General features: G+C 41.9%; 41 non-coding genes across 41 annotated transcripts; all 41 read left to right on the top strand.

Moving 5' to 3' along the window:
- The first annotated feature begins 10819 nt into the window (after positions 1-10819).
- Positions 10820-10892, top strand: TRNAR-ACG (transfer RNA arginine (anticodon ACG)). Its single transcript has one exon. It is a non-coding gene; the product is annotated as a tRNA-Arg (tRNA).
- An 8-nt stretch (positions 10893-10900) lies between these two features.
- Positions 10901-10972, top strand: TRNAH-GUG (transfer RNA histidin (anticodon GUG)). Its single transcript has one exon. It is a non-coding gene; the product is annotated as a tRNA-His (tRNA).
- Positions 10973-11482: 510 nt separating this feature from the next.
- Positions 11483-11554, top strand: TRNAH-GUG (transfer RNA histidin (anticodon GUG)). Its single transcript has one exon. It is a non-coding gene; the product is annotated as a tRNA-His (tRNA).
- A 429-nt stretch (positions 11555-11983) lies between these two features.
- On the top strand, positions 11984-12056 carry TRNAR-ACG (transfer RNA arginine (anticodon ACG)). Its single transcript has one exon. It is a non-coding gene; the product is annotated as a tRNA-Arg (tRNA).
- Positions 12057-12064: 8 nt separating this feature from the next.
- On the top strand, positions 12065-12136 carry TRNAH-GUG (transfer RNA histidin (anticodon GUG)). The gene has a single exon. It is a non-coding gene; the product is annotated as a tRNA-His (tRNA).
- Positions 12137-12559: 423 nt separating this feature from the next.
- Positions 12560-12632, top strand: TRNAR-ACG (transfer RNA arginine (anticodon ACG)). The gene has a single exon. It is a non-coding gene; the product is annotated as a tRNA-Arg (tRNA).
- An 8-nt stretch (positions 12633-12640) lies between these two features.
- On the top strand, positions 12641-12712 carry TRNAH-GUG (transfer RNA histidin (anticodon GUG)). The gene has a single exon. It is a non-coding gene; the product is annotated as a tRNA-His (tRNA).
- Positions 12713-13135: 423 nt separating this feature from the next.
- TRNAR-ACG (transfer RNA arginine (anticodon ACG)) lies at positions 13136-13208 on the top strand. Its single transcript has one exon. It is a non-coding gene; the product is annotated as a tRNA-Arg (tRNA).
- An 8-nt stretch (positions 13209-13216) lies between these two features.
- TRNAH-GUG (transfer RNA histidin (anticodon GUG)) lies at positions 13217-13288 on the top strand. Its single transcript has one exon. It is a non-coding gene; the product is annotated as a tRNA-His (tRNA).
- Positions 13289-13930: 642 nt separating this feature from the next.
- On the top strand, positions 13931-14003 carry TRNAR-GCG (transfer RNA arginine (anticodon GCG)). Its single transcript has one exon. It is a non-coding gene; the product is annotated as a tRNA-Arg (tRNA).
- Positions 14004-14011: 8 nt separating this feature from the next.
- TRNAH-GUG (transfer RNA histidin (anticodon GUG)) lies at positions 14012-14083 on the top strand. Its single transcript has one exon. It is a non-coding gene; the product is annotated as a tRNA-His (tRNA).
- A 429-nt stretch (positions 14084-14512) lies between these two features.
- On the top strand, positions 14513-14585 carry TRNAR-ACG (transfer RNA arginine (anticodon ACG)). Its single transcript has one exon. It is a non-coding gene; the product is annotated as a tRNA-Arg (tRNA).
- An 8-nt stretch (positions 14586-14593) lies between these two features.
- TRNAH-GUG (transfer RNA histidin (anticodon GUG)) lies at positions 14594-14665 on the top strand. The gene has a single exon. It is a non-coding gene; the product is annotated as a tRNA-His (tRNA).
- Positions 14666-15088: 423 nt separating this feature from the next.
- On the top strand, positions 15089-15161 carry TRNAR-ACG (transfer RNA arginine (anticodon ACG)). Its single transcript has one exon. It is a non-coding gene; the product is annotated as a tRNA-Arg (tRNA).
- Positions 15162-15169: 8 nt separating this feature from the next.
- On the top strand, positions 15170-15241 carry TRNAH-GUG (transfer RNA histidin (anticodon GUG)). The gene has a single exon. It is a non-coding gene; the product is annotated as a tRNA-His (tRNA).
- A 504-nt stretch (positions 15242-15745) lies between these two features.
- On the top strand, positions 15746-15817 carry TRNAH-GUG (transfer RNA histidin (anticodon GUG)). The gene has a single exon. It is a non-coding gene; the product is annotated as a tRNA-His (tRNA).
- A 423-nt stretch (positions 15818-16240) lies between these two features.
- TRNAR-ACG (transfer RNA arginine (anticodon ACG)) lies at positions 16241-16313 on the top strand. Its single transcript has one exon. It is a non-coding gene; the product is annotated as a tRNA-Arg (tRNA).
- Positions 16314-16321: 8 nt separating this feature from the next.
- TRNAH-GUG (transfer RNA histidin (anticodon GUG)) lies at positions 16322-16393 on the top strand. The gene has a single exon. It is a non-coding gene; the product is annotated as a tRNA-His (tRNA).
- A 642-nt stretch (positions 16394-17035) lies between these two features.
- Positions 17036-17108, top strand: TRNAR-ACG (transfer RNA arginine (anticodon ACG)). Its single transcript has one exon. It is a non-coding gene; the product is annotated as a tRNA-Arg (tRNA).
- Positions 17109-17116: 8 nt separating this feature from the next.
- TRNAH-GUG (transfer RNA histidin (anticodon GUG)) lies at positions 17117-17188 on the top strand. Its single transcript has one exon. It is a non-coding gene; the product is annotated as a tRNA-His (tRNA).
- Positions 17189-17611: 423 nt separating this feature from the next.
- On the top strand, positions 17612-17684 carry TRNAR-ACG (transfer RNA arginine (anticodon ACG)). Its single transcript has one exon. It is a non-coding gene; the product is annotated as a tRNA-Arg (tRNA).
- Positions 17685-17692: 8 nt separating this feature from the next.
- TRNAH-GUG (transfer RNA histidin (anticodon GUG)) lies at positions 17693-17764 on the top strand. Its single transcript has one exon. It is a non-coding gene; the product is annotated as a tRNA-His (tRNA).
- A 642-nt stretch (positions 17765-18406) lies between these two features.
- TRNAR-ACG (transfer RNA arginine (anticodon ACG)) lies at positions 18407-18479 on the top strand. Its single transcript has one exon. It is a non-coding gene; the product is annotated as a tRNA-Arg (tRNA).
- Positions 18480-18487: 8 nt separating this feature from the next.
- TRNAH-GUG (transfer RNA histidin (anticodon GUG)) lies at positions 18488-18559 on the top strand. Its single transcript has one exon. It is a non-coding gene; the product is annotated as a tRNA-His (tRNA).
- Positions 18560-19201: 642 nt separating this feature from the next.
- On the top strand, positions 19202-19274 carry TRNAR-ACG (transfer RNA arginine (anticodon ACG)). The gene has a single exon. It is a non-coding gene; the product is annotated as a tRNA-Arg (tRNA).
- Positions 19275-19282: 8 nt separating this feature from the next.
- Positions 19283-19354, top strand: TRNAH-GUG (transfer RNA histidin (anticodon GUG)). The gene has a single exon. It is a non-coding gene; the product is annotated as a tRNA-His (tRNA).
- A 423-nt stretch (positions 19355-19777) lies between these two features.
- Positions 19778-19850, top strand: TRNAR-ACG (transfer RNA arginine (anticodon ACG)). Its single transcript has one exon. It is a non-coding gene; the product is annotated as a tRNA-Arg (tRNA).
- An 8-nt stretch (positions 19851-19858) lies between these two features.
- Positions 19859-19930, top strand: TRNAH-GUG (transfer RNA histidin (anticodon GUG)). Its single transcript has one exon. It is a non-coding gene; the product is annotated as a tRNA-His (tRNA).
- A 423-nt stretch (positions 19931-20353) lies between these two features.
- TRNAR-ACG (transfer RNA arginine (anticodon ACG)) lies at positions 20354-20426 on the top strand. The gene has a single exon. It is a non-coding gene; the product is annotated as a tRNA-Arg (tRNA).
- Positions 20427-20434: 8 nt separating this feature from the next.
- On the top strand, positions 20435-20506 carry TRNAH-GUG (transfer RNA histidin (anticodon GUG)). The gene has a single exon. It is a non-coding gene; the product is annotated as a tRNA-His (tRNA).
- Positions 20507-21148: 642 nt separating this feature from the next.
- TRNAR-ACG (transfer RNA arginine (anticodon ACG)) lies at positions 21149-21221 on the top strand. Its single transcript has one exon. It is a non-coding gene; the product is annotated as a tRNA-Arg (tRNA).
- Positions 21222-21229: 8 nt separating this feature from the next.
- On the top strand, positions 21230-21301 carry TRNAH-GUG (transfer RNA histidin (anticodon GUG)). Its single transcript has one exon. It is a non-coding gene; the product is annotated as a tRNA-His (tRNA).
- A 429-nt stretch (positions 21302-21730) lies between these two features.
- Positions 21731-21803, top strand: TRNAR-ACG (transfer RNA arginine (anticodon ACG)). Its single transcript has one exon. It is a non-coding gene; the product is annotated as a tRNA-Arg (tRNA).
- Positions 21804-22312: 509 nt separating this feature from the next.
- TRNAR-ACG (transfer RNA arginine (anticodon ACG)) lies at positions 22313-22385 on the top strand. Its single transcript has one exon. It is a non-coding gene; the product is annotated as a tRNA-Arg (tRNA).
- An 8-nt stretch (positions 22386-22393) lies between these two features.
- Positions 22394-22465, top strand: TRNAH-GUG (transfer RNA histidin (anticodon GUG)). The gene has a single exon. It is a non-coding gene; the product is annotated as a tRNA-His (tRNA).
- Positions 22466-22888: 423 nt separating this feature from the next.
- Positions 22889-22961, top strand: TRNAR-ACG (transfer RNA arginine (anticodon ACG)). Its single transcript has one exon. It is a non-coding gene; the product is annotated as a tRNA-Arg (tRNA).
- Positions 22962-22969: 8 nt separating this feature from the next.
- Positions 22970-23041, top strand: TRNAH-GUG (transfer RNA histidin (anticodon GUG)). The gene has a single exon. It is a non-coding gene; the product is annotated as a tRNA-His (tRNA).
- A 423-nt stretch (positions 23042-23464) lies between these two features.
- Positions 23465-23537, top strand: TRNAR-ACG (transfer RNA arginine (anticodon ACG)). The gene has a single exon. It is a non-coding gene; the product is annotated as a tRNA-Arg (tRNA).
- Positions 23538-23545: 8 nt separating this feature from the next.
- TRNAH-GUG (transfer RNA histidin (anticodon GUG)) lies at positions 23546-23617 on the top strand. Its single transcript has one exon. It is a non-coding gene; the product is annotated as a tRNA-His (tRNA).
- Positions 23618-24253: 636 nt separating this feature from the next.
- Positions 24254-24326, top strand: TRNAR-ACG (transfer RNA arginine (anticodon ACG)). Its single transcript has one exon. It is a non-coding gene; the product is annotated as a tRNA-Arg (tRNA).
- Positions 24327-24334: 8 nt separating this feature from the next.
- On the top strand, positions 24335-24406 carry TRNAH-GUG (transfer RNA histidin (anticodon GUG)). The gene has a single exon. It is a non-coding gene; the product is annotated as a tRNA-His (tRNA).
- Positions 24407-24728: the final 322 nt, after the last annotated feature.

Raw genomic sequence — 24728 nt, 5'->3', positions numbered from 1 at the left:
GTATAGTGGTTAGTACTCTGCGTTGTGGCCGCAGCAACCCCGGTTCGAATCCGGGTCACGGCATTTACTGTTTTTTTTCCTGCTGAAAGGTCGCTTCCTTACTTCAAGGTTTGGACAATTTTAGAAATTAAGCAGATTCTTTGAATGCACTTGCACAATTTGTCTTTTTTTTTTTTTTTTTTGAATAAACATTTTTATTGAATTTTACAATGAGTTGTTCAACATTCAGTAGTACAAAAGTGAAAACGGTTTCTTTTGACAATATTTGCAATTAAGTCTTAAGTGCAACATATGAGAGACATGGATGTGGGTCAGGTCGTGAACCTTCGGATCTATGAAAGATTATGTTTACAAAAAGAGCTCTCTCCTAGAGCTAGAAAACGAAGTTTATCACGACTTTCCCCTTCATTACAGACAATAAGTGCACATAAAGTTAAGCTATAACACCAGACTACCTGTCTAACCAAAACTACTTATGTATTGAATAGCTAAGGGAAAGGAAAGAGAAGGGAGAAGAGGAAAAAGAAGTGGATGAAGAGGGGGGGGGGGAGATGAACATTCTTCTGCTTTGCTAATATATGTCTCGGCGCTGCTTCCAGGTATATTTCCTTCGGCGGGGGTCAACAAGGGTAACTTGGCCTCTATTAGGGTGGGGTGTATTGCCCGGTAAAGTCTGATCTCAGTCTGTCTAATCGAACGCAGTGGGTATCCATCTGTTAGTATTATGTTCCAGATTAATTTATCTTAAGGTCATCAGTTGTTGAGTAGTTCCTCTAAGTAGGGACCATGATTGATGTTCAGAGAACTAATAGATTTTTGACTGGGTATCTGCATCTAGAGTGGAGATATAGAGTCCCCATTTCTTACGGAATCTAGAGTCCCCATTCTTAAAGGTTGAGTAAAGATATTTACGGTCGTAATACAATTGTTGCAGGGTCATTCTATGCATGTCGCTGATCAAGGGACCAGACCTGACCGTCCAATGCTTAAGGATTAGTTTTTTTGAGATAGTGAATAGAATGGTGAGTAGAGGGCCAAAATCCTCTCGTTGAGACTCATCTAACCAGCCCCCGAACCTCAAGCAAACGCAGGCCGCGGCGTTGGGAGTCACCATAAGGCACAGTTTAGAGTTTATAAAAGCAAAAATTTTGTTCCAAAATCTTCTAATCTTGGGGCAGTCCCAAAAGCAGTGCATTAGGGACGCTGAGACTTTCCCACATTTCGTGCATCTCCCTTCGTCTTCCGGGATGAAATGGGCCCTGACACTGGGAGGCATATAGGCCCTATGGATCGTTCGCAGATGGACCTCCTGTAGATATGCCGAGTGGAGAGACTTCATAGCGGCGGTGAAGTTCTCCATCAATTCGTCTCCCGTGATGTTACCCCCTAAATCATGTTGCCATCTGTCTGCAAGCTTGGCTATATGTGGGGTAGATGGGATGTTAATTATAAGTGAATATACATGTTTAAGTTTATAGGCTTGGGTCTCCCATCTTTTGAGGAGTTGAAGAATATCATGAGCTTTTGTCTGTGGGGTTAGGCATAAGTTTAGTGATTGAATATAATGTCTTGTTTGTAAGAACATAAAGAAGTTGGAGTTTTGTAGGGAGTATTTGTCTTTTAGGTCTTGAAATGTAAGTAGCGATCTGCCTCCTGGGTCAAAAATTTGATTGGCCGAAGATAGGCCTTTCTCTCTCCACTGTGTGAATTTTGTATTTTGTAATGAGTGTGCGAAGGAGGGGTTTCCCCATAGTGTGACGTATGGAGTAGCTGAAGGAGTTCCCTTTAATTTTTTATTGAGAAGGAGCCAAGCAGTGTATGTGTCGTGAAATAGGGGGTGTTGGAAGATATCTGGCGGAATGAGATTTTTCTTTGTGTGAAGCAGTGCTCCTGGCGAATATGGGTGAAAGACGCTCCAATCGAACGATAGGTCGGTATATTTGTTCTGTCCTAAAAGCCAGTCAGCGGCATGTCTCATCAGGACAGCTATAGAGTATGAGTGTATGTCTGGTAGCCCTGCGCCCCCTTCCTGTTTGGACATTGCTAGTTTAGAGAACGCTATTTTGGGTTTTTTCCCCTGCCATACAAATTTTAACATCGCTTTCCTAAGTGTTTGGTGTGAGGGTACGAGTTCCTCAATCACTCAGACACCGAGCAGATGAAACCAAAATATGGTTTATTTTCCACAGCACGCACAAATAGACAATAAACAGTGGCAAAGGTAAATTGCAGAGTAGAAAGATATTCAGGTAGCAGGCCCAAACAGACAGTCCTTGTATAGTCACAGTCCCAGATCAGTTCCACAGGGCAAACTATCACTTAATCCCCACAGCAGTGATAGCATATAAATCCACACGATACCTAGACAGAGCATAACCTCTTAGTCCAGGACAGTCCATCAAATTCTCTTTCCTGGCTTGTGTGCGAGTCATTTTAAAAACTTCCAATTCCCACGCTTCTCCATACCATCAGTGGGCTTGCACTCAATCCCTATTGGTGGATTCAAGTCAGGTTTATCCCCCCTCCCAGGTACTGCTGCTGCCCATCTGCTTCTGCCCCCTGCTGGGGTCGGTTCCAGAAAGTCTGGAAGTGGCCAAGATATGCATAGCAGAGTCAACCCAAGATATAAAACACAGTCTGATTACATTATGTGGTGGTCACCCCCTGTGGACAACCCTCCTGTTGATAGTAGGGGAATTTGATCACCCCCTGTGGTGATTGTCCTTCAGCTATCCCCCTCATGTAAACAGCAGGAACAATAATCGGCTGATTACATTATGGGCTGATCACCCCCTGTGGTGGCCGGTTCCACAAAGTCTGCTAGAGCCCAGAGGTTTACAAAGAATTGTAAACCCCCCTGGGGAGATTGCCAATGGTACAATGCTTACATGAATAAAGTCCTGGGAAATACAGACATTACATTTGAGGTGGGATTATACAGCCTAATAATATATGATCTGGAACTACACACACATATAGGGAGTATATAGACATATATGGAGAACAAGAGGGTACCGACGGACTAAAATAGTACATTAATTACTACACCTAATAAAATATAGTAATTACAGATTTACAGTGAATCTGATAACCTCACATTCCTTCCCCTACTATTGTAGTCCCGGTACCCAGCTGTTCAGGAACCAATAACAACCTGGAATAGCGGGATGCAGAGCCGAGAATCTGGGGTTTGGATATACCACCTGAGTCCCACAGGGTGACATCATACCAAACCCATCTTGTAAAAGGCGGCTGGTTTGCAGAACCAGCAAGGGCATGATTACAGTCTAAGTCATACATTGGAACTAACAAGGGCTGTAGCAATTCCTCTTCTTCGGATTCTGGGTACCCCCCCTCTGCAACATTGTAACCTACTAATACTTTTGCCTCGGGCACAATGGGGCAGGGACCACTTTCCACCTCCCCCTCTTGCCCAAGGAACAGGGGCCAAACAGCAGGCCAATATAGGGGCTCTGGCCCTGGCACTTCCACCACCCCGTCATGTCCTTCCTCCCCCAAACCAAAACTAGGGGCATGGCACATTTCAGTCCAGCATTTGGTCTCAATGTCCAGGGCTGAGGAGGGACCCTCCATCACAAACAATTCCGCTGGTGGCTGCAGGACAGGCTGTGTCAGCTCTGTCCCCTTAAAAGCCAGATGCTCACCTGCAGCTACTTCTGCGCACACCTCCTTCTCCGCGATAGCCTCCTTCCCCAGCTGAGTATGCTGGGCAGCCCGAAACACGACGTCATCTGTGACTGGTGGGCTGGTGGCCTGGATGTTGTCGGATACTCCTCTAACCACGGCGATCTCTTCTTGGACGCAGTCCTCATAGATCCCCTGGCAGCAGGATAATAGCTCTGCATCTCCCACCTCAGCAAAAGGGAAGCAGTAGTGCAGCTCCTCCCGGGGTGCCTGGCTCAGAGGCCTCACTTCCTTCACGTTGGGGATAACCTCCCCCTGCAGAGAACACTGAGCAGCTTCCTCCCTAGGATGGGGGAGAAGCAATTGCAAACGGTGCCTTTCATCACGCCCCCTGCGACACTGATCTTGCCATGCTGGGGTATCCAGGAGCCCCCGATCAATCGCCTCTTCCTCTGCCACCACGAAGCACTCCTCCAGACACTGCAATTGTTCCCACACACTCAACTGTGCACCGAAATGGAGGATCCAGGCTCGATAATCAGCAAATGCATTTGTAGGATCTCCCTGATCGTGAAGGATCTGCTGAAGGATTTCCCCGCGAGTGCAGGATTGGATGGGTATACCTCGCAGCTGACCTTCTGCTATCAGCTCCTCCATACTCATTTCTTCAAGGGCAGTTAGGGGCCCCCCTGACAACGACCCTTCTCTTGCGGTAACAATTAATTCTGTGGCAGACCCCTCGGTTGTCTGCCCAGATTGCAGTAGCCCCCTTCTAGACCTTTCCTCTGGTTCTATCTGGGGCATCAATTTATTCTGGACTTGTCCTTCAGCCTCAGAATATTGTCCTCTTTGTAGCATCTGGGTAACTGTAGCAATCACTTCCTCTGTAAATTCTACAAACTCTGGCTCTCCTAGCAGATTCCAAGAAGTGGCCTCACCTTTACAGTGCAGGAATGCATCCCCCAGGTAACACACTTTGTCCTGTATGCTGGATACTCTCCACCCGCTGACCATCTGCTGAGCGTCTTCCCAGTACTTCCAGATATACTGCATTTTACTGACAATAAATAACAGATTCGGCTTCCCAGCCTGCCGATACACTGAAGAACCTCCATCCCTGAGCTCCTCTGCTACAGGGGTCTTGAGGCATCGATTTTCTTTCCTTGGAAACATTTTCCCTTTCACAGGACTGACACCTGCTCACTTGCTGAACATCACCTTATTGCATTTTCCGTTTCCTTACATATGGTCTGATCCTCTGTTCTCTGTGCTTTCTGTGCTCGATGGTTGGTGTCTGAATGATCCCACTGTCGCTGCCGCCAAATGTGAGGGTACGAGTTCCTCAATCACTCAGACACCGAGCAGATGAAACCAAAATATGGTTTATTTTCCACAGCACGCACAAATAGACAATAAACAGTGGCAAAGGTAAATTGCAGAGTAGAAAGATATTCAGGTAGCAGGCCCAAACAGACAGTCCTTGTATAGTCACAGTCCCAGATCAGTTCCACAGGGCAAACTATCACTTAATCCCCACAGCAGTGATAGCATATAAATCCACACGATACCTAGACAGAGCATAACCTCTTAGTCCAGGACAGTCCATCAAATTCTCTTTCCTGGCTTGTGTGCGAGTCATTTTAAAAACTTCCAATTCCCACGCTTCTCCATACCATCAGTGGGCTTGCACTCAATCCCTATTGGTGGATTCAAGTCAGGTTTATCCCCCCTCCCAGGTACTGCTGCTGCCCATCTGCTTCTGCCCCCTGCTGGGGTCGGTTCCAGAAAGTCTGGAAGTGGCCAAGATATGCATAGCAGAGTCAACCCAAGATATAAAACACAGTCTGATTACATTATGTGGTGGTCACCCCCTGTGGACAACCCTCCTGTTGATAGTAGGGGAATTTGATCACCCCCTGTGGTGATTGTCCTTCAGCTATCCCCCTCATGTAAACAGCAGGAACAATAATCGGCTGATTACATTATGGGCTGATCACCCCCTGTGGTGGCCGGTTCCACAAAGTCTGCTAGAGCCCAGAGGTTTACAAAGAATTGTAAACCCCCCTGGGGAGATTGCCAATGGTACAATGCTTACATGAATAAAGTCCTGGGAAATACAGACATTACATTTGAGGTGGGATTATACAGCCTAATAATATATGATCTGGAACTACACACACATATAGGGAGTATATAGACATATATGGAGAACAAGAGGGTACCGACGGACTAAAATAGTACATTAATTACTACACCTAATAAAATATAGTAATTACAGATTTACAGTGAATCTGATAACCTCACATTTGGTTATCTTTTTTTGTTATCAGGAATGGTAGGAGCTGCATAATGTAAAAAATCTTGGGGAAGATAATAGCCTTGACTACTGCAATGCGGCCTAGTAGTGATAGGGGGAGGTCTGCCCATCCTTCTAATTTTGTTGTGATATCCCTGATTATCCTAGAGAAGTTTAGCCCGTACAGGTTGGAAGCTTTAGGGGGGATCTGTATTCCTAGATACTTAAAGTGATTTTGGGTGATCTTAATGTGCGTAGAGGATGCTATATTTGTGGTGATTTCAGGCGAGAGGTTAAGGGGGAGGAGCTCCGACTTGGTCACATTTATTTTGTAACCTGCCTTACTTCCAAATATCTTAATTAGCCTTAAAATTTCCGGGATTGAGTCTAGTGGATTTGATGCAAAGAGGAGCATATCATCGGCAAACAGAGCAATTTTCAGCTCTGCGCTGCCGATCCGTACCCCTTTATAGTCTGTTGACGCCCTCAGCATCATGGCCAATGGCTCTAGGGCAATGGCAAACAACATTGGTGACAGTGGGCAACCTTGCCTTGTTCCTTTCTCAATTTCAAATGGGTTTGAGAGATGTCCATTGCAAGCGATTTGCGTTTGGGGTTTGTAGTATAATAATTGAATGAGTTTTATAAATTGAGTGGGAAAATGAAATTTGCAGAGGGAGTCATATAGATGTGGCCATTCTATGAGATCGAATGCCTTTTCGGCATCAAGTGAGAGTATTGCTCCTTGAGTGGGTGAAGACGGGGAGTTATGTGCTGCCAATGCTGCCACTACCTTCCTGACATTTACCACAGAGTGGCGTCCTGTTATAAAGCCCGTTTGATCGGGGTGAATTATTGAGGGAAGGATTGGTTTAAGTCTCCTAGCCATTATTTTTGCCAGCAGTTTATAATCTTGGTTTAGAAGGGAAATGGGCCTGTAGGAGCCTGGGAGTGACAAGTCCCTGTCTGGTTTGGGGAGTATTTTTAGTATAGCCGAATTGAAGTGCAGTGGGGGGGTTGAATTATTAAGAATGGCGTTAAAAGCTTTTGTCAGAATAGGTACTAGCATAGGTTGCAAGGTTTTGTAGAAGTCACCACTAAATCCGTCTGGGCCTGGGGCTTGTTAGGTTTCAGACCCTTAATCGCAGCCTCTACCTCATCCTCAGAGATGCTTGCCTCCAGCGAGTCGGACATGATCTCTGTCAGAGAGGGATATACAAGGCTGTCCCAAACGTGTGTGGGGGGTTGGGGGATGTCTGTTAGGGGTGAATTGGGCGTATCATTAGGAGATATAGAGGATGAATATAGCTGTTGGTAAAACTGGTGCATTGTTTGGGCTATCTGTTCGTTCGATTGTGTAAGTGTGCCACTGTCTGTGCGTAGTGGTTGTACAACTGCGGGTTTACGTGAGCCTTTAAGAAGATTGGATAAAAGGGTGCCTGTCTTGTTCCCGAAGCGGTGAAATTTATAATTCACTGTGAAGAGATATCTGTCACCCATATCCGCCAGGTATTCCTCAAAATGTGTTTTGGCCAATAAGTAAGTCTGCTTCAGACTTGGGGAAGGGGAGGTTTTATAATTTTGGAATGCTACTGTCAGGTCATTTTGAAGTGTTCGGTATCGTGTGGAATAGTGTTTATTGGTGGCCGCTGTGTAGGAGATGATACATCCTCGTATTACTGGCTTTAGGGCCATCCAGAATAAGGCTGGGTTGAGGTTTGCCATCTCCTCATTCTGAGTTGTGTATTGTTGAATTTCCTTGTGTAATAGTTCTTGGAATTTGGATGATTTACAGAACCTGGTTGGGAATCTCCAAATTTTGTTCCTCCCATCGCTGTCTGATATGTGAATATGCGTGTTAACCATGGCATGGTCTGAGAGGGTTATTGGGGCAATGTCTGACCTGGTGGAGAAGGGGAAGATGGTATCTGACATAAAAATGTAATCAATTCGTGATAAGGAACCGTGGGCCGCTGACAGGCATGTATAGTCCCTGTCCAGGGGATGGTGGGCCCTCCACGTATCTATAATCTGAAGTGAATCCTGTAAAAATTGTATGCCTAACTTGGGTAGTGGGGGGAGTTTGGCCTTCGCATTTGATCTGTCAAGTACGGGGGAGGTGACAAGATTGAAATCTCCGCCAATTATGAGATTTTGATTCATATATGGGGAAAGTGTGGCTATAAGGGATCTCATAAATGATTTGGAGTAAGGGGTGGGGGCGTATACGTTCATCAGTGTATAGGTTATTCCAGCAATGCAGACAGATGACAACACATACCTTCCTTCGGTGTCTGTGACTGTCCCTACCACCTCTAAGGGGAGAGATCTCTTGGCCAGGGTTACCACTCCTCGCGCTTTTGATGTAAATGATGATGCCGCAACCACGACCATCCTAGCATCTGCAACTTCTTGGTCTCAGGGGCTGTCAGATGAGTCTCCTGCAATAAGGCCACATCCACATTACTTTTTGACAAGTACATTAAAATTTTCCTGCGTTTAGCTGGGGAGTTTATTCCCCCTACGTTCCATGTGCATATGGACAAATCAGGCATGGCCCAGTCGGGTAGTGTAGCGACACCTTGTGACCCCCTGCCATATCAGATTGGTACTATACAATTTTAGACTTAGAGCAACCTGTAACAACAAAAACATCAAGGTATGCTTGGCAGTTGAATAACTGAGGGGGGGAAGGGGGTTATGGAGTGACAGGGTGATGAGAGGGATAGAGGAGAAAAAGATGGAGAAAAGAAAGAGGGGAAGGAAGAGAGAAAGAAAGAAACTTAAACTTAACCTAATAAGTTCGGGAGGACTGGTCTCAGAATCACAATGCCTTGGGGGAAATTCCTCCCAGGCTAAACTTCCGTCAACCAATAACATTAATTAACAACTTTCCTATAACCGGCCTCCGGCTCCGTCACTCCGCCTGTAGAGTGTAGTGGGGTAGGGGGGGGGGGAGTGGGGAGGGGAGGGGGTGGAGGGAGAGCTGGGCAAGAGAGGGAAAGGGTAGAGAGGTGACACTCAGGGATTGAGATCCTAACAATATATAAATCCCGGCAAAGTGGGATAGAGGACGCCCTGGTCCATAACATTGATATTATATTGAGCATGAGGAGGGGCAAGGGATGAGATCCAGGAATGTTCCGGGTTTTAGTCCAAACCATATGCCCTCGTCCGGTTCTTCAGATTTTTAAAAGTGATAAAAGCATAAGTTCGGTTACTGTATGCTGCGAAGTCGTATATGTGCAGGCGGAGTACCAATGTTTTTGTAACGTCTATGACTTCTGTGACCACTGAGGATTTTCCCAAGAGCGAGGGAGAGGGAGGGGGGGGGGGGAGAGAAGTGAATAAGATGGGGAGGATCATCCCGTTCCGGTAAACATATAAGCATAACGGTGTTTGGCTGTGGTTTCTGTGGTTGTTGGGTTCAAGGAAATGGAGAAGCGGTATTTCAGGGAACTCTATCCGTTATATCAGCAGCGGCTGCATGGGCTAGCTCCTTCAGGTAGGCTGCAGCGTCACGTGAGTTGGTGAATTCCTTGAAGGATGAACCATCATAAATTCGAAGTTTGGCAGGGTAGAGGAGACCAAATTTCCGGCCTTCAGCTGCTAACTGCGAACATATCGGCGAGAAGGCTTTGCGGGCTTTGGATAACTCTGCTGAGTAATCCTGAAAGATGTGAAGTTTATGGCCTTCCCACGTTAGGTCTTTCACTCTTCTAGATGCTGACCATATTTCCACTTTGTGGAGGTAATTCAAGCACTTGAATAGCACTACTCTGGGGCGTGGTCTGGACGGGGTGGGGGGTGGGCCCACTCTGTGTGCTCTTTCTACCACCAAATCTTTACAAGCTGCGTCGATCTGAAGTATATTGGGTAGGGTGTTTCTTATGAAATTATCAAGCGACGGGCCTTTCAGTGATTCAGGCAGGCCCACCAGTCTAATGTTGTTCCTGCGAGAACGGTTTTCCAGGTCCTCTACTTTGTTCCATAGCTGATAGTTGTCAGTGGTCAGCCTTTTTATGTCCCTTTGTACATCAGACATATCATGGGTGATGGCCCCCAGTTGCTGTTCATTAACAGTAACTCTATGTGACAGTTGCTGGATTTGCTGAGTAATGTCTGCTACTGCTTTAGTGAGTAATGGCGTCATTGCTGCATGAATGGCTTCTACCACTTCCCTGTAGGTTACAGGGGCTTCTGAGCCGTGACTTACTTGGCTCCTGGGGTCCCACTCTCCACCAGCAGCCTTTTTTTGAGCTGGGAGTTCTCTCTCTCCATGGTCTGCGGGCGTCATATCCCCCGCCGTCCTCCTCCTCTCAGCGCGTGCTTGCTGGGGTGGCTGGGACGCATAGTGCGCCGGCTGAGATGTCTGCTGCGGGCTGCGCTCCATACTGCGGATGATAGCGCGGGTCCTGGGGTGAGTGCAGGGGGAGATTGCGAGGCTCTTGGAGCCGATTAACTATGTCTTTTAGGCGGCGGGAGACGGAGCGGGGAGAAGGAGCTCCTTACTCCATAACGCCGGAACCGGAAGTGTTGCACAATTTGTCTTTAATGCTTTTTGTGAAGCTATCTTTACATGCTTTGATTTATTTGTCTGTGAAACATTCTTTTGAAAGAATTCAAATTTGACATCAATTACTGAATTCTGGAAATTAAAATCTTGAGGCTTTGTCTTAGCAAGTTCATCACACACTGAAAAGATGTTTTTGCAGTAATAAGAAAATTGTCTTGCAATGTTAACAGGAAACTAGCCCTGGAGCAAGTGCATAGGTAACTCTTTCAAATTCATTCTGTACAGTATATACTTAAAAGAACTCTAAAATCCAAAACTAGGTTCAAAAACAGATAGGACACTAAACTTAGCGTATGTCACCTGGGCCAGTGGCGCAACGGATAACGCGTCTGACTACGGATCAGAAGATTGTAGGTTCGATTCCTACCTGGCTCGTCTTCGTTGCCGTGATCGTATAGTGGTTAGTACTCTGCGTTGTGGCCGCAGCAACCCCGGTTCGAATCCGGGTCACGGCATTTAGTGTTTTTTTTCTTGCTCATAAGTCGCTTTCTTACTTAAAGGTTTGGACAATTGTAGAAATTAAGCAGATTCTTTGAATGCCCTTGCACAATTTGTCTTTAATGCTTTTTGTGAAGCTATCTTTACGTGCTTTGATTTATTTGTCTTTGAAACATTCTTTTGAAAGAATTCAAATTTGACATCAATTACTGAATTCTGGAAATTAAAATCTTGAGGCTTTGTCTTAGCAAGTTCATCACACACTGAAAAGATGTTTTTGCAGTAATAAGAAAATTGTCTTGCAATGTTAACAGGAAACTAGCCCTGGAGCAAGTGCATAGGTAACTCTTTCAAATTCATTCTGTACAGTATATACTAAAAAGAACTCTAAAATCCAAAACTAGATTCAAAAACAGATAGGACACTAAACTTACCATATGTCACCTGGGCCAGTGGCGCAACGGATAAAGCGTCTGACTACGGATCAGAAGATTGTAGATTCGATTCCTACCTGGCTCGTCTTCGTTGCCGTGATCGTATAGTGGTTAGTACTCTGCGTTGTGGCCGCAGCAACCCCGGTTCGAATCCGGGTCACGGCATTTAGTGTTTTTTTTCCTGCTGAAAGGTCGCTTTCTTACTTCAAGGTTTGGACAATTTTAGAAATTAAGCAGATTCTTTGAATGCACTTGCACAATTTGTCTTTAATGCTTTTTGTGAAGCTATCTTTACATCCTTTATTTTATTTGTCTGTGAAACATTCTTTTGAAAGAATTCAAATTTGACATCAATTACTGAATTCTGGAAATTAAAATCTTGAGGCTTTGTCTTAGCAAGTTCATCACACACTGAAAAGATGTTTTTGCAGTAATAAGAAAATTGTTTGGCAATGTTAACAGGAAACTAGCCCTGGAGCAAGTGCATAGGTAACTCTTTCAAATTCATTCTGTACAGTATATACTAAAAAGAACTCTAAAATCCAAAACTAGATTCAAAAACAGATAGGACACTAAACTTTCCGCATGTCACCTGGGCCAGTGGCGCAACGGATAACGCGTCTGACTACGGATCAGAAGATTGTAGGTTCGATTCCTACCTGGCTCGTCTTCGTTGCCGTGATCGTATAGTGGTTAGTACTCTGCGTTGTGGCCGCAGCAACCCCGGTTCGAATCCGGGTCACGGCATTTAGTGTTTTTTTTCTTGCTCATAAGTCGCTTTCTTACTTAAAGGTTTGGACAATTGTAGAAATTAAGCAGATTCTTTGAATGCCCTTGCACAATTTGTCTTTAATGCTTTTTGTGTAGCTATCTTTACATGCTTTGATTTATTTGTCCCTGAAACATTCTTTTGAAAGAATTCAAATTTGACATCGATTCCTGAATTCTGGAAATTAAAATCTTGAGGCTTAGCAAGTTCATCACACACTGAAAAGATGTTTTTGCAGTAATAAGAAAATTGTCTTGCAATGTTAACAGGAAACTAGCCCTGGAGCAAGTGCATAGGTAACTCTTTCAAATTCATTCTGTACAGTATATACTAAAAAGAACTCTAAAATCCAAAACTAGATTCAAAAACAGATAGGACACTAAACTTACCGTATGTCACCTGGGCCAGTGGCGCAACGGATAACGCGTCTGACTACGGATCAGAAGATTGTAGGTTCGATTCCTACCTGGCTCGTCTTCGTTGCCGTGATCGTATAGTGGTTAGTACTCTGCGTTGTGGCCGCAGCAACCCCGGTTCGAATCCGGGTCATGGCATTTAGTGTTTTTTTTCTTGCTCATAAGTCGCTTTCTTACTTAAAGGTTTGGACAATTGTAGAAATTAAGCAGATTCTTTGAATGCCCTTGCACAATTTGTCTTTAATGCTTTTTGTGAAGCTATCTTTACATGCTTTGATTTATTTGTCTCTGAAACATTCTTTTGAAAGAATTCAAATTTGACATCGATTCCTGAATTCTGGAAATTAAAATCTTGAGGCTTAGCAAGTTCATCACACACTGAAAAGATGTTTTTGCAGTAATAAGAAAATTGTCTTGCAATGTTAACAGGAAACTAGCCCTGGAGCAAGTGCATAGGTAACTCTTTCAAATTCATTCTGTACAGTATATACTAAAAAGAACTCTAAAATCCAAAACTAGATTCAAAAACAGATAGGACACTAAACTTACCGTATGTCACCTGGGCCAGTGGCGCAACGGATAACGCGTCTGACTACGGATCAGAAGATTGTAGGTTCGATTCCTACCTGGCTCGTCTTCGTTGCCGTGATCGTATAGTGGTTAGTACTCTGCGTTGTGGCCGCAGCAACCCCGGTTCGAATCCGGGTCACGGCATTTAGTGTTTTTTTTCTTGCTCATAAATCGCTTTCTTACTTAAAGGTTTGGACAATTGTAGAAATTAAGCAGATTCTTTGAATGCCCTTGCACAATTTGTCTTTAATGCTTTTTGTGAAGCTATCTTTACATGCTTTGATTTATTTGATCGTATAGTGGTTAGTACTCTGCGTTGTGGCCGCAGCAACCCCGGTTCGAATCCGGGTCACGGCATTTAGTGTTTTTTTTCCTGCTGAAAGGTTGCTTCCTTACTTCAAGGTTTGGACAATTTTAGAAATTAAGCAGATTCTTTGAATGCACTTGCACAATTTGTCTTTAATGCTTTTTGTGAAGCTATCTTTACATGCTTTGATTTATTTGTCTGTGAAACATTCTTTTGAAAGAATTCAAATTTGACATCAATTACTGAATTCTGGAAATTAAAATCTTGAGGCTTTGTCTTAGCAAGTTCATCACACACTGAAAAGATGTTTTTGCAGTAATAAGAAAATTGTCTTGCAATGTTAACAGGAAACTAGCCCTGGAGCAAGTGCATAGGTAACTCTTTCAAATTCATTCTGTACAGTATATACTTAAAAGAACTCTAAAATCCAAAACTAGGTTCAAAAACAGATAGGACACTAAACTTAGCGTATGTCACCTGGGCCAGTGGCACAACGGATAACGTGTCTGACTGCGGATCAGAAGATTGTAGGTTCGATTCCTACCTGGCTCGTCTTCGTTGCCGTGATCGTATAGTGGTTAGTACTCTGCGTTGTGGCCGCAGCAACCCCGGTTCGAATCCGGGTCACGGCATTTAGTGTTTTTTTTCTTGCTCATAAGTCGCTTTCTTACTTAAAGGTTTGGACAATTGTAGAAATTAAGCAGATTCTTTGAATAACCTTGCACAATTTGTTTTTAATGCTTTTTGTGAAGCTATCTTTACATGCTTTGATTTATTTGTCTGTGAAACATTCTTTTGAAAGAATTCAAATTTGACATCGATTCCTAAATTCTGGAAATTAAAATCTAGAGGCTTTGTCTTAGCAAGTTCATCACACACTGAAAAGATGTTTTTGCAGTAATAAGAAAATTGTCTTGCAATGTTAACAGGAAACTAGCCCTGGAGCAAGTGCATAGGTAACTCTTTCAAATTCATTCTGTACAGTATATACTAAAAAGAACTCTAAAATCCAAAACTAGATTCAAAAACAGATAGGACACTAAACTTACCGTATGTCACCTGGGCCAGTGGCGCAACGGATAACGCGTCTGACTACGGATCAGAAGACTGTATGTTCGATTCCTACCTGGCTCGTCTTCGTTGCCGTGATCGTATAGTGGTTAGTACTCTGCGTTGTGGCCGCAGCAACCCCGGTTCGAATCCGGGTCACGGCATTTAGTGTTTTTTTTCTTGCTCATAAGTCGCTTTCTTACTTAAAGGTTTGGACAATTGTAGAAATTAAGCAGATTCTTTGAATGCCCTTGCACAATTTGTCTTTAATGCTTTTTGTGAAGCTATCTTTACATGCTTTGATTTATTTGTCTCTGAAACATTCTTTTGAAAGAATTCAAATTTGACATCGATTCCTGAATTCTGGAAATTAAAATCTTGAGGCTTAGCAAGTTCATGACACACTGAAAAGATGTTTTTGCAGTAATAAGAAAATTGTCTTGCAATGTTAACAGGAAACTAGCCCTGGAGCAAGTGCATAGGTAACTCTTTCAAATTCATTCTGTACAGTATATACTAAAAAGAACTCTAAAATCCAAAACTAGATTCAAAAACAGATAGGACACTAAACTTACCGTATGTCACCTGGGCCAGTGGCGCAACGGATAACGCGTCTGACTACGGATCAGAAGATTGTATGTTCGATTCCTACCTGGCTCGTCTTCGTTGCCGTGATCGTATAGTGGTTAGTACTCTGCGTTGTGGCCGCAGCAACCCCGGTTCGAATCCGGGTCACGGCATTTAGTGTTTTTTTTCTTGCTCATAAGTCGCTTTCTTACTTAAAGGTTTGGACAATTGTAGAAATTAAGCAGATTCTTTGAATGCCCTTGCACAATTTGTCTTTAATGCTTTTTGTGAAGCTATCTTTACATGCTTTGATTTATTTGTCTCTGAAACATTCTTTTGAAAGAATTCAAATTTGACATCGATTCCTGAATTCTGGAAATTAAAATCTTGAGGCTTAGCAAGTTCATGACACACTGAAAAGATGTTTTTGCAGTAATAAGAAAATTGTCTTGCAATGTTAACAGGAAACTAGCCCTGGAGCAAGTGCATAGGTAACTCTTTCAAATTCATTCTGTACAGTATATACTAAAAAGAACTCTAAAATCCAAAACTAGATTCAAAAACAGATAGGACACTAAACTTACCGTATGTCACCTGGGCCAGTGGCGCAACGGATGACGCGTCTGACTACGGATCAGAAGATTGTATGTTCGATTCCTACCTGGCTCGTCTTCGTTGCCGTGATCGTATAGTGGTTAGTACTCTGCGTTGTGGCCGCAGCAACCCCGGTTCGAATCCGGGTCACGGCATTTAGTGTTTTTTTTCTTGCTCATAAGTCGCTTTCTTACTTAAAGGTTTGGACAATTGTAGAAATTAAGCAGATTCTTTGAATGCCCTTGCACAATTTGTCTTTAATGCTTTTTGTGAAGCTATCTTTACATGCTTTGATTTATTTGTCTCTGAAACATTCTTTTGAAAGAATTCAAATTTGACATCGATTCCTGAATTCTGGAAATTAAAATCTTGAGGCTTAGCAAGTTCATCACACACTGAAAAGATGTTTTTGCAGTAATAAGAAAATTGTCTTGCAATGTTAACAGGAAACTAGCCCTGGAGCAAGTGCATAGGTAACTCTTTCAAATTCATTCTGTACAGTATATACTAAAAAGAACTCTAAAATCCAAAACTAGATTCAAAAACAGATAGGACACTAAACTTACCGTATGTCACCTGGGCCAGTGGCGCAAAGGATAACGCGTCTGACTACGGATCAGAAGATTGTAGGTTCGATTCCTACCTGGCTCGTCTTCGTTGCCGTGATCGTATAGTGGTTAGTACTCTGCGTTGTGGCCGCAGCAACCCCGGTTCGAATCCGGGTCACGGCATTTAGTGTTTTTTTTCTTGCTCATAAGTCGCTTTCTTACTTAAAGGTTTGGACAATTGTAGAAATTAAGCAGATTCTTTGAATGCCCTTGCACAATTTGTCTTTAATGCTTTTTGTGAAGCTATCTTTACATGCTTTGATTTATTTGATCGTATAGTGGTTAGTACTCTGCGTTGTGGCCGCAGCAACCCCGGTTCGTATCCGGGTCACGGCATTTAGTGTTTTTTTTCCTGCTGAAAGGTCGCTTCCTTACTTCAAGGTTTGGACAATTTTAGAAATTAAGCAGATTCTTTGAATGCACTTGCACAATTTGTCTTTAATGCTTTTTGTGAAGCTATCTTTACATGCTTTGATTTATTTGTCTGTGAAACATTCTTTTGAAAGAATTCAAATTTGACATCAATTACTGAATTCTGGAAATTAAAATCTTGAGGCTTTGTCTTAGCAAGTTCATCACACACTGAAAAGATGTTTTTGCAGTAATAAGAAAATTGTCTTGCAATGTTAACAGGAAACTAGCCCTGGAGCAAGTGCATAGGTAACTCTTTCAAATTCATTCTGTACAGTATATACTAAAAAGAACTCTAAAATCCAAAACTAGATTCAAAAACAGATAGGACACTAAACTTACCGTATGTCACCTGGGCCAGTGGCGCAACGGATAACGCGTCTGACTACGGATCAGAAGATTGTAGGTTCGATTCCTACCTGGCTCGTCTTCGTTGCCGTGATCGTATAGTGGTTAGTACTCTGCGTTGTGGCCGCAGCAACCCCGGTTCGAATCCGGGTCACGGCATTTAGTGTTTTTTTTCTTGCTCATAAGTCGCTTTCTTACTTAAAGGTTTGGACAATTGTAGAAATTAAGCAGATTCTTTGAATGCCCTTGCACAATTTGTCTTTAATGCTTTTTGTGAAGCTATCTTTACATGCTTTGATTTATTTGTCTCTGAAACATTCTTTTGAAAGAATTCAAATTTGACATCGATTCCTGAATTCTGGAAATTAAAATCTTGAGGCTTAGCAAGTTCATCACACACTGAAAAGATGTTTTTGCAGTAATAAGAAAATTGTCTTGCAATGTTAACAGGAAACTAGCCCTGGAGCAAGTGCATAGGTAACTCTTTCAAATTCATTCTGTACAGTATATACTAAAAAGAACTCTAAAATCCAAAACTAGATTCAAAAACAGATAGGACACTAAACTTACCATATGTCACCTGGGCCAGTGGTGCAACGGATAACGCGTCTGACTACGGATCAGAAGATTGTAGGTTCGATTCCTACCTGGCTCGTCTTCGTTGCCGTGATCGTATAGTGGTTAGTACTCTGCGTTGTGGCCGCAGCAACCCCGGTTCGAATCCGGGTCACGGCATTTAGTGTTTTTTTTCTTGCTCATAAGTCGCTTTCTTACTTAAAGGTTTGGACAATTGTAGAAATTAAGCAGATTCTTTGAATGCCCTTGCACAATTTGTCTTTAATGCTTTTTGTGAAGCTATCTTTACATGCTTTGATTTATTTGATCGTATAGTGGTTAGTACTTTGCGTTGTGGCCGCAGCAACCCCGGTTCGAATCCGGGTCACGGCATTTAGTGTTTTTTTTCCTGCTGAAAGGTCGCTTCCTTACTTCAAGGTTTGGACAATTTTAGAAATTAAGCAGATTCTTTGAATGCACTTGCACAATTTGTCTTTAATGCTTTTTGTGAAGCTATCTTTACATGCTTTGATTTATTTGTCTGTGAAACATTCTTTTGAAAGAATTCAAATTTGACATCAATTACTGAATTCTGGAAATTAAAATCTTGAGGCTTTGTCTTAGCAAGTTCATCACACACTGAAAAGATGTTTTTGCAGTAATAAGAAAATTGTCTTGCAATGTTAACAGGAAACTAGCCCTGGAGCAAGTGCATAGGTAACTCTTTCAAATTCATTCTGTACAGTATATACTAAAAAGAACTCTAAAATCCAAAACTAGATTCAAAAACAGATAGGACACTAAACTTACCGTATGTCACCTGGGCCAGTGGCGCAACGGATAACGCGTCTGACTACGGATCAGAAGATTGTAGGTTCGATTCCTACCTGGCTCGTCTTCGTTGCCGTGATCGTATAGTGGTTAGTACTCTGCGTTGTGGCCGCAGCAACCCCGGTTCGAATCCGGGTCATGGCATTTAGTGTTTTTTTTCTTGCTCATAAGTCGCTTTCTTACTTAAAGGTTTGGACAATTGTAGAAATTAAGCAGATTCTTTGAATGCCCTTGCACAATTTGTCTTTAATGCTTTTTGTGAAGCTATCTTTACATGCTTTGATTTATTTGATCGTATAGTGGTTAGTACTCTGCGTTGTGGCCGCAGCAACCCCGGTTCGTATCCGGGTCACGGCATTTAGTGTTTTTTTTCCTGCTGAAAGGTCGCTTCCTTACTTCAAGGTTTGGACAATTTTAGAAATTAAGCAGATTCTTTGAATGCACTTGCACAATTTGTCTTTAATGCTTTTTGTGAAGCTATCTTTACATGCTTTGATTTATTTGTCTGTGAAACATTCTTTTGAAAGAATTCAAATTTGACATCAATTACTGAATTCTGGAAATTAAAATCTTGAGGCTTTGTCTTAGCAAGTTCATCACACACTGAAAAGATGTTTTTGCAGTAATAAGAAAATTGTCTTGCAATGTTAACAGGAAACTAGCCCTGGAGCAAGTGCATAGGTAACTCTTTCAAATTCATTCTGTACAGTATATACTTAAAAGAACTCTAAAATCCAAAACTAGGTTCAAAAACAGATAGGACACTAAACTTAGCGTATGTCACCTGGGCCAGTGGCGCAACGGATAACGCGTCTGACTACGGATCAGAAGATTGTAGGTTCGATTCCTACCTGGCTCGTCTTCGTTGCCGTGATCGTATAGTGGTTAGTACTCTGCGTTGTGGCCGCAGCAACCCCGGTTCGAATCCGGGTCACGGCATTTAGTGTTTTTTTTCTTGCTCATAAGTCGCTTTCTTACTTAAAGGTTTGGACAATTGTAGAAATTAAGCAGATTCTTTGAATGCCCTTGCACAATTTGTCTTTAATGCTTTTTGTGTAGCTATCTTTACATGCTTTGATTTATTTGTCTCTGAAACATTCTTTTGAAAGAATTCAAATTTGACATCGATTCCTGAATTCTGGAAATTAAAATCTTGAGGCTTAGCAAGTTCATCACACACTGAAAAGATGTTTTTGCAGTAATAAGAAAATTGTCTTGCAATGTTAACAGGAAACTAGCCCTGGAGCAAGTGCATAGGTAACTCTTTCAAATTCATTCTGTACAGTATATACTAAAAAGAACTCTAAAATCCAAAACTAGATTCAAAAACAGATAGGACACTAAACTTACCGTATGTCACCTGGGCCAGTGGCGCAACGGATAAGGCGTCTGACTACGGATCAGAAGATTGTAGGTTCGATTCCTACCTGGCTCGTCTTCGTTGCCGTGATCGTATAGTGGTTAGTACTCTGCGTTGTGGCCGCAGCAACCCCGGTTCGAATCCGGGTCACGGCATTTAGTGTTTTTTTTCTTGCTCATAAGTCGCTTTCTTACTTAAAGGTTTGGACAATTGTAGAAATTAAGCAGATTCTTTGAATGCCCTTGCACAATTTGTCTTTAATGCTTTTTGTGAAGCTATCTTTACATGCTTTGATTTATTTGTCTCTGAAACATTCTTTTGAAAGAATTAAAATTTGACATCGATTCCTGAATTCTGGAAATTAAAATCTTGAGGCTTAGCAAGTTCATCACACACTGAAAAGATGTTTTTGCAGTAATAAGAAAATTGTCTTGCAATGTTAACAGGAAACTAGCCCTGGAGCAAGTGCATAGGTAACTCTTTCAAATTCATTCTGTACAGTATATACTAAAAAGAACTCTAAAATCCAAAACTAGATTCAAAAACAGATAGGACACTAAACTTACCATATGTCACCTGGGCCAGTGGTGCAACGGATAACGCGTCTGACTACGGATCAGAAGATTGTAGGTTCGATTCCTACCTGGCTCGTCTTCGTTGCCGTGATCGTATAGTGGTTAGTACTCTGCGTTGTGGCCGCAGCAACCCCGGTTCGAATCCGGGTCACGGCATTTAGTGTTTTTTTTCTTGCTCATAAGTCGCTTTCTTACTTAAAGGTTTGGACAATTGTAGAAATTAAGCAGATTCTTTGAATGCCCTTGCACAATTTGTCTTTAATGCTTTTTGTGAAGCTATCTTTACATGCTTTGATTTATTTGATCGTATAGTGGTTAGTACTCTGCGTTGTGGCCGCAGCAACCCCGGTTCGAATCCGGGTCACGGCATTTAGTGTTTTTTTTCCTGCTGAAAGGTCGCTTCCTTACTTCAAGGTTTGGACAATTTTAGAAATTAAGCAGATTCTTTGAATGCACTTGCACAATTTGTCTTTAATGCTTTTTGTGAAGCTATCTTTACATGCTTTGATTTATTTGTCTGTGAAACATTCTTTTGAAAGAATTCAAATTTGACATCAATTACTGAATTCTGGAAATTAAAATCTTGAGGCTTTGTCTTAGCAAGTTCATCACACACTGAAAAGATGTTTTTGCAGTAATAAGAAAATTGTCTTGCAATGTTAACAGGAAACTAGCCCTGGAGCAAGTGCATAGGTAACTCTTTCAAATTCATTCTGTACAGTATATACTTAAAAGAACTCTAAAATCCAAAACTAGGTTCAAAAACAGATAGGACACTAAACTTAGCGTATGTCACCTGGGCCAGTGGCGCAACGGATAACGCGTCTGACTACGGATCAGAAGATTGTAGGTTTGATTCCTACCTGGCTCGTCTTCGTTGCCGTGATCGTATAGTGGTTAGTACTCTGCGTTGTGGCCGCAGCAACCCCGGTTCGAATCCGGGTCACGGCATTTAGTGTTTTTTTTCTTGCTCATAAGTCGCTTTCTTACTTAAAGGTTTGGACAATTGTAGAAATTAAGCAGATTCTTTGAATAACCTTGCACAATTTGTTTTTAATGCTTTTTGTGAAGCTATCTTTACATGCTTTGATTTATTTGTCTGTGAAACATTCTTTTGAAAGAATTCAAATTTGACATCGATTCCTAAATTCTGGAAATTAAAATCTTGAGGCTTTGTCTTAGCAAGTTCATCACACACTGAAAAGATGTTTTTGCAGTAATAAGAAAATTGTCTTGCAATGTTAACAGGAAACTAGCCCTGGAGCAAGTGCATAGGTAACTCTTTCAAATTCATTCTGTACAGTATATACTAAAAAGAACTCTAAAATCCAAAACTAGATTAAAAAACAGATAGGACACTAAACTTACCGTATGTCACCTGGGCCAGTGGCGCAACGGATAACGTGTCTGACTACGGATCAGAAGATTGTATGTTCGATTCCTACCTGGCTCGTCTTCGTTGCCGTGATCGTATAGTGGTTAGTACTCTGCGTTGTGGCCGCAGCAACCCCGGTTCGAATCCGGATCACGGCATTTAGTGTTTTTTTTCTTGCTCATAAGTCGCTTTCTTACTTAAAGGTTTGGACAATTGTAGAAATTAAGCAGATTCTTTGAATAACCTTGCACAATTTGTTTTTAATGCTTTTTGTGAAGCTATCTTTACATGCTTTGATTTATTTGTCTGTGAAACATTCTTTTGAAAGAATTCAAATTTGACATCGATTCCTGAATTCTGGAAATTAAAATCTTGAGGCTTTGTCTTAGCAAGTTCATCACACACTGAAAAGATGTTTTTGCAGTAATAAGAAAATTGTCTTGCAATGTTAACAGGAAACTAGCCCTGGAGCAAGTGCATAGGTAACTCTTTCAAATTCATTCTGTACAGTATATACTAAAAAGAACTCTAAAATCCAAAACTAGATTCAAAAACAGATAGGACACTAAACTTACCGCATGTCACCTGGGCCAGTGGCGCAACGGATAACGCGTCTGACTACGGATCAGAAGATTGTAGGTTCGATTCCTACCTGGCTCGTCTTCGTTGCCGTGATCGTATAGTGGTTAGTACTCTGCGTTGTGGCCGCAGCAACCCCGGTTCGAATCCGGGTCACGGCATTTAGTGTTTTTTTTCTTGCTCATAAGTCGCTTTCTTACTTAAAGGTTTGGACAATTGTAGAAATTAAGCAGATTCTTTGAATGCCCTTGCACAATTTGTCTTTAATGCTTTTTGTGAAGCTATCTTTACATGCTTTGATTTATTTGTCTCTGAAACATTCTTTTGAAAGAATTCAAATTTGACATCGATTCCTGAATTCTGGAAATTAAAATCTTGAGGCTTAGCAAGTTCATGACACACTGAAAAGATGTTTTTGCAGTAATAAGAAAATTGTCTTGCAATGTTAACAGGAAACTAGCCCTGGAGCAAGTGCATAGGTAACTCTTTCAAATTCATTCTGTACAGTATATACTAAAAAGAACTCTAAAATCCAAAACTAGATTCAAAAACAGATAGGACACTAAACTTACCGTATGTCACCTGGGCCAGTGGCGCAACGGATAACGCGTCTGACTACGGATCAGAAGATTGTAGGTTCGATTCCTACCTGGCTCGTCTTCGTTGCCGTGATCGTATAGTGGTTAGTACTCTGCGTTGTGGCCGCAGCAACCCCGGTTCGAATCCGGGTCACGGCATTTAGTGTTTTTTTTCTTGCTCATAAGTCGCTTTCTTACTTAAAGGTTTGGACAATTGTAGAAATTAAGCAGATTCTTTGAATGCCCTTGCACAATTTGTCTTTAATGCTTTTTGTGAAGCTATCTTTACATGCTTTGATTTATTTGTCTCTGAAACATTCTTTTGAAAGAATTCAAATTTGACATCGATTCCTGAATTCTGGAAATTAAAATCTTGAGGCTTAGCAAGTTCATCACACACTGAAAAGATGTTTTTGCAGTAATAAGAAAATTGTCTTGCAATGTTAACAGGAAACTAGCCCTGGAGCAAGTGCATAGGTAACTCTTTCAAATTCATTCTGTACAGTATATACTAAAAAGAACTCTAAAATCCAAAACTAGATTCAAAAACAGATAGGACACTAAACTTACCGTATGTCACCTGGGCCAGTGGCGCAACGGATAACGCGTCTGACTACGGATCAGAAGATTGTAGGTTCGATTCCTACCTGGCTCGTCTTCGTTGCCGTGATCGTATAGTGGTTAGTACTCTGCGTTGTGGCCGCAGCAACCCTGGTTCGAATCCGGGTCACGGCATTTAGTGTTTTTTTTCTTGCTCATAAGTCGCTTTCTTACTTAAAGGTTTGGACAATTGTAGAAATTAAGCAGATTCTTTGAATGCCCTTGCACAATTTGTCTTTAATGCTTTTTGTGAAGCTATCTTTACATGCTTTGATTTATTTGATCGTATAGTGGTTAGTACTCTGCGTTGTGGCCGCAGCAACCCCGGTTCGTATCCGGGTCACGGCATTTAGTGTTTTTTTTCCTGCTGAAAAGTCGCTTCCTTACTTAAAGGTTTGGACAATTTTAGAAATTAAGCAGATTCTTTGAATGCCCTTGCACAATTTGTCTTTAATGCTTTTTGTGAAGCTATCTTTACATGCTTTGATTTATTTGTCTCTGAAACATTCTTTTGAAAGAATTCAAATTTGACATCGATTCCTGAATTCTGGAAATTAAAATCTTGAGGCTTAGCAAGTTCATGACACACTGAAAAGATGTTTTTGCAGTAATAAGAAAATTGTCTTGCAATGTTAACAGGAAACTAGCCCTGGAGCAAGTGCATAGGTAACTCTTTCAAATTCATTCTGTACAGTATATACTAAAAAGAACTCTAAAATCCAAAACTAGATTCAAAAACAGATAGGACACTAAACTTACCGTATGTCACCTGGGCCAGTGGCGCAACGGATAACGCGTCTGACTACGGATCAGAAGATTGTAGGTTCGATTCCTACCTGGCTCGTCTTCGTTGCCGTGATCGTATAGTGGTTAGTACTCTGCGTTGTGGCCGCAGCAACCCCGGTTCGAATCCGGGTCACGGCATTTAGTGTTTTTTTTCTTGCTCATAAGTCGCTTTCTTACTTAAAGGTTTGGACAATTGTAGAAATTAAGAAGATTCTTTGAATGCCCTTGCACAATTTGTCTTTAATGCTTTTTGTGAAGCTATCTTTACATGCTTTGATTTATTTGTCTCTGAAACATTCTTTTGAAAGAATTCAAATTTGACATCGATTCCTGAATTCTGGAAATTAAAATCTTGAGGCTTAGCAAGTTCATCACACACTGAAAAGATGTTTTTGCAGTAATAAGAAAATTGTCTTGCAATGTTAACAGGAAACTAGCCCTGGAGCAAGTGCATAGGTAA

The sequence above is a fragment of the Crinia signifera genome, chromosome 4 (assembly GCF_055691185.1).
Source record: "Crinia signifera chromosome 4, ASM5569118v1, whole genome shotgun sequence".
Taxonomy (NCBI): domain Eukaryota; kingdom Metazoa; phylum Chordata; class Amphibia; order Anura; family Myobatrachidae; genus Crinia; species Crinia signifera.
The sequence above is the reverse complement of the archived record's forward strand: the minus strand, read 5'-3'. Positions and strand labels throughout refer to the sequence as shown.